The sequence below is a fragment of the Echinops telfairi genome, unplaced genomic scaffold (genome assembly GCF_000313985.2).
Source record: "Echinops telfairi isolate 266 unplaced genomic scaffold, ASM31398v2 ScPeMD7_443;HRSCAF=831, whole genome shotgun sequence".
Lineage (NCBI taxonomy): Eukaryota > Metazoa > Chordata > Mammalia > Afrosoricida > Tenrecidae > Echinops > Echinops telfairi.
The window spans coordinates 76,360,060-76,366,143 of NW_022104341.1; positions in this window are offsets into that span (position 1 = coordinate 76,360,060).

Below are 6,084 nucleotides of genomic sequence, written 5' to 3' on the forward strand. Positions count from 1 at the left end.
TACAAAAACTATAGCTGATACTTTATTTTACTAAATTTCCACTATTTTAAAATTCCATTTTCCATGTACTTTTTTGAAGCCCCTTCATATATAAGGTTTTAAGTTTAAGAAATAAATAATAGCTACAAAGACTATAGTTGATACTTTATCTTCTACCAGGACTATAGTTGATATTTTATTTTACTTTATTTGTGTGTTTTTTTAACATGAAGAAATAACCCAGAGATGTGGTCAGTTTTCTCTGCTTGAGGGGATTAGCTAAAACAGTAGGCTATGGAATTATACCACTCATTAGAAAAGGACATCATGTTTGATAGAAGGCATTGAAAATGGGGGAACCCTTCAGTGAAATGGCTTGATACAATAGTCCTAACAATGGATTCAAGCATACCACAGGTCATGAAGATGGCACAGAACCAGGCAACCTTTTGTTCTGTTGTATATAAATAGGGTCACCTAATTCCATGGTAACTAACAACACTGGAATTGTAATGAATGGCTTAGAATTCCGGGTCTGTCATTTATTATATGATTTGGGGCAAGTGCATCAGATTCTTCATATGTGTCATATGAGTAGGGGTGCCTATTTTACAGAGTATCTGGGAAGATTGAATGAGGTGATACTAGTGAAGTGCTGAAAATGTGCCTGGACAATAAGGCAGTTGCAGTGGAGTTGATTCTGACTGCAAAATAGAACTGTGCGCCATGTGGTTTGAGTGACCGATTTTTTTAGAAGTAGGTTACTAGACCTTCATTCTGAGGCACCTCTTGGTGTTCTAGCGGTTAAAAGACCCCCAAATTCAAATGCGCTTATAGAAAACACTTAAGTAAGTCTTAAACAGGATAAAGATAAAATGATAAAAATCAATCAGTCAGATGAGGGAGATCAGCATGGTGTCCAAAGGATTCACAGCCATTTGGCTCAGTTAAAAAAAATCATTTTATTGGGGGCTCGTACAACTCACCACAATCCATACATACATCCATTGTATCAAGCACATTTGTACATTTGTTGTTCTCATCCTCAAAACATTTGCTTTCCACTTGAGTCCTTGGTATCAGCTTCTCATTTTTTCCTCTCCCTCCCCGCTCCCCCATCTCTCATAAACCCTTGATAATTTATAAATTATTATTATTTTGTCATATCTTGCACTGTCCAATGTCTCCCTTCACCCACTTTTCTGTTGTGCGTCCCCTAGGGATGGGGTTATACGTAGAGCCTTATAATTGGTTCCCCCTTTCTACCCTATCTTCCCTCCATCCTCCCGGTATCGCCACTCTCACCACTGTTCCTGAGGGGTTCATCTGTCCTGGATTCCCTGTTTCCAGTTCCTATCTGTACCAGTTACATCCTCTGATCTAGCCAGGTAAGGCAGAATTTGGTAAGGTAGAATTGGGATCATGATAATGGGAGGGCTCCTGGTGATGGGCTGGGGGAAGAAGCACTTAAGAACTAGAGGAAATTTGTATATTTTGTCATTGCTGTACTGCACCCTGACTGGCTCGTTTTCTCCCCGAAACCCTTCGGTAAGGGGATGTCCAGTTGCCTACAGATAGGCTTTCAGTCCCCAATCTGCACTCCCCCTCATTCACAATGATATGATTTTTTTGTACTTCGATGTCGATACTTGATCCTTTTGACACCTTGTGATCCCACAGGCTGGTGTGCTTCTTCCATGTGGACTTTGTTGCTTCTGAGCTAGATGGCCGCTTGTTTACCTTCAAGTCTTTAAGACCCCAGACACTGTATCTTTTGATAGCCAGGCACCATCAGCTTTTGTCACCATACTTGCTTATTCTTCATCACATTTGCTTATCATTTGGCTCAATTATAAAGTATCGAAAACAAAGGAAATCCTTTACAAAATCAAGATTGGTGGCAGATCAATTTTATTACAGTCGCAGATGAGGAATAGGGAAGGGACCATGATTGGGAAACATACATGACTGTAGATTAGAAAAGCTTATAGGATTCCTTCTGGAATTCCCTTGGGATATAACTTGAGACCATAAGACTAGTACCCTATCAAACTTAGATCCAGATAAGTTCCTGAGAGTTAGATTGCCTCTTTCTTGGGCCAGTTAGGGGAGTCTTAACAATCTTCTTTCAGATATACTCAGCCTGAGGGCAAAGCTTCTGTGGTAGGTACATAACCTGGTGTCAATTTGAGAATTAAGGGTGTAGGGGTGGACTCCAGCCTGTCAATCAGGATATAGCCAATGAGGCCTCTGTGAACATGGCCTTCTGAGGATTCTGGGAATTCCCAGTATTCCATTTTGGAGGCAGGAGACACTCTTGACTGACTCCCTGCGAGACATCCCTGTGGAGAAGACACTTGGAGCAAGGTTGATGGAGCCGGAGAAGCCACATGGAGACCCCTGCCAGCGCTGAGATGCTTATAATGCCACTGGATCCACAAGACTTCCCACCCACTGGCGCATGATCTTTCTGCATTTGGCGTCATTGCATGTGTTTCTTGAGTCTGAAGAGATTGGTATCGGACATATGGGGTAATATCGGACTTAGGGACTTGATCTGGACTGGGCTGGGATGTTTTCTCAATATTCAACTTCTCATACACACACACACACACACACACACACACACACATTCTTATATACCAGTGGTTCTCAACCTGTGGGTCCCAACCCCTTTGGGGGTCAAATGACCCTTTCACAGGGGTCACCCAATTTATAACAGTAGCAAAATTACAGTTATGAAGTAGCAATGAGAATGATTTTATGGTTGGGGGTCACCACAATATGAGAAACTGTATTAAAGGGTCGTGGCATTAGGAAGGTTGAGAACCACTGTTATATGCATTTGAGTGTGTCTATGAATTTGTTTCTCTAGTGTACCCGGACTAACACAGCTTCTTACATTGTTGAACGATGGCCAGAAAGAAATACGAGGAGGCTGAATTTATATGAAACTACAGAACTTACTGCCATTGAATCTTTTCTATGTCATAGCAACCTTATACTTTATGAATTTATGTAGAGACGAAAAAATATATTTAGGGCTCCCAAAATTACTTTCCACAAGTCTAGTTCTCTGAATTCAACCTCTCTAATACAGCAGGCTTGGAGCTGAGTTAAAGTAAGAGTGAGTGAGTTAACCATTTGCACTATCTAGGGATTCTGCCTGGTCTGTGTTGACATTGTTAGGTGCTATTGAGTTGGTTCTGAATCATAGTTTTCCTCTGTACAATAGAACAAATCACTGCGCAGTCCTGACCCAGTCTCATAATCTTTCCCATGTTTGAGCCCATTGTTGAGCTACTGGTTATTCTTCTTCACTCATTGATGGTCTTCTTTTTCACTGATTTTCTATGGGGCTTTCTATCCTTGTAAACAGTACAGTCTCGGAAACCGTCAGGGGCACTTCTACCCTGTCCTCTTGGGTTGTTATGAGTCATAAGTGACAGTGAGGTTTGGTTTTTTGGTGTTTACCAAGCATGGTGTCCTTCTCCAGGACCTGACCCTTCTGGATAACATATCCAAAGTACCTGAGGATGAAGTCTTGTCATCCTCACTTCTAAGAAACATTCTAGCTGTATTTCTTCCAGGACAGGTTTGTTTATTCTTCTGATAGCCTGTAGAATATTCTGTATTCTTCACCAACACATAATTCAAGGACATCAGTACAACCTTCTTCATTGATTGTTCAGCTTTTCATGCAAGTGAGACAATTGAAAATACCATGGCTTTGGTACACCTTAGTCCTAAAAGTGACATCTTTTCTCTTTAAACACTTTAAAGGTATCTTTTAGCAGATTTGCTCAATGCAGTATCTTGTGATTTTTAAAATTTCTGCTTTTATGGGTATTGATTATGAATCCAAGTAAAATGGAATCCTTGACAACCTCAATCCTTTCTCCATTGTATCATAATGTTGCTTTATTCAGTTGAGAGAGTTTTTGTTTTCTTTATATTAAGTTGCAATCCATACTGAAGGCTGCAGTCTTGGGTTTTCATCAACAAATACTTCAAGTCCTCTTTGTTTTCAGCATGCAAGGTTGTGTTCATAACTTTTTATAGTCACGCAGGGGAGTGCCTTTGCATAGTTAGTGATAGACAGATAAACATCTTTCTGGCATTCTCTGCTTTCCATCAAGATCCATCTGATGTCAGCAATGGCATCTCTTGTTCCATGTCTTCTTCTGAGTCCTGCTTGGAATTGTGGTAGTACTCTGTTGATGTAGAGCTGGAACTGGTTTTGAATTATATCCAGCCAAAGTTACTTGTGTATGATATTAATCATCTTATTGTTCAGTAATTTCTGTATTCTGCTGGATCACTTTTCATTGGAATGGGCACAGATAAAGATCTATTCCAATCAATTAATTAGTCAGGTAGTTATTTTCTAAATTTCCTGGCATAGATAAGTGAATGCTTCCAGTACTGCATCAGTTGGTTGAAAATTTTCAGTTAATATTCTGTCAATTCTTGGAGTCTTGGTTTTTACCAATTCCTTCAATGTAGCTTAGGCTTCTTTCACTAATATCATTGGGTTTTGATCATATGCTACCTCCTGAGATGGTTGAGCAACAACGAATTATTTTTTAATATAGTGACTTTCTGTATTATTTCTATCTTCATTAGGTGCCTCTTGAGTCATTCAATATTATTTTCCCCATAGAATCCTTCCGTATTGCAATACAAGGCTTGGACATTTTTTGGTCTTTGGTTCCGTCAGTTTAAGAACTGCTGAGAGTGTTCTTCCCTGTTAGCTTTCTTTTCTTTTTTGAGATGAATTTGTAACTAAAGACTCCAAGTCTATTTCAATTTTACTTTTCTGACTTTTTTTTTTAAGCCACTCAGACCAGCCCATAGGTTGAGGGATAAGGAATCTAGAGGATTTTTTTTAAAGAAGCAAACTATATATGTGTACACAGCCTATCTGAAGAAATTCTGAAGAAATGGAATCTACATAGCCTTTTAAGCTTTCCATATAAATGGTTCTTTCATCCCTGCCTCCTCCCTCAATCACCTATTTGTCCCCTCTCACTGTATTTGCCCCTCCTCATAGTCATCAAAGTTTTGTCTATTGGTGTATAAACCACATTTTTTGTTTTTTTTTAAAATAATGGTGTGCTTATTTTTGTAAGATTATATACTTATCTTTGTAAGATTGACTGAGTTTGCTAAGCAAAATGTTCTTTAGCCTTGTCCATGTCTTGCAGTATTTAAGAGAGTTGACAGTGTTTTTTCTTGATGCATAATATTCCAAAGTATGTATGTACCAGAGCTTGTTTATCCATTCCTCTATAATTAGGGTTTTGCCTTGTATCCATGTTTTTCTTATGGAAATGGTTGCAATAAATATAGGTGTGCATATGTCTGTTCATGTTGTATCCCTTTTAGTCTTCAAACTCCAAGCCTTTGAATATTTTATTATAATACTTTGCCTTCTCAAGTCCCCCTTTGAAAATGTCTCTTCAGCTTTTACTTAATTTCTTCCTTGTGTTTTAACTTCTTTACATTCAAGAACAAGTTTCAGAGTCTCTCCTGATACCCATTTTGGTCTTGTTTTTCCTATCTTCTTAATGACTTTTTGTTTGTATGGACTTTGGTCATTAGTGTTCCATGTATGAAATCTATTCTTCACATGGTGTCTAAACCTAAGTAGGATATACTGAAGATCATACTTTGGCTCCTCATAATCATTTTCCATAAATGTAGTCAATATGTTACAAATCTGGCTAGATCAGAGGATGTATACTGGTACAGATAGGAATTGGAAACACAGGGAATCCAGGACAGATGATCCTTTCAGGACCACAGTGGTGAGAGTGGCCACACCAGGAGGGTGGAGGTAAGGTGGGGCAGAAAGGGGGAACCGATTACAAGGATCTACATATAACCCCCTCCCTGGGGGATGGACAACAGAAAAGTGGGTGAAGGGAGATGTCTGACAGTGTAAGATATGACAAAATAATAATTTATAAATTATCAAGGGTTCGTGAGGGAGGGGGGAGCAGGGAGAAAGGGGGGAAAATGAGCTGATACCAGGGGCTTACGTGGAGAGCAAATGTTTTGAAAATGATGAGGGTAACGAATGTACAAATATGCTTTATACAA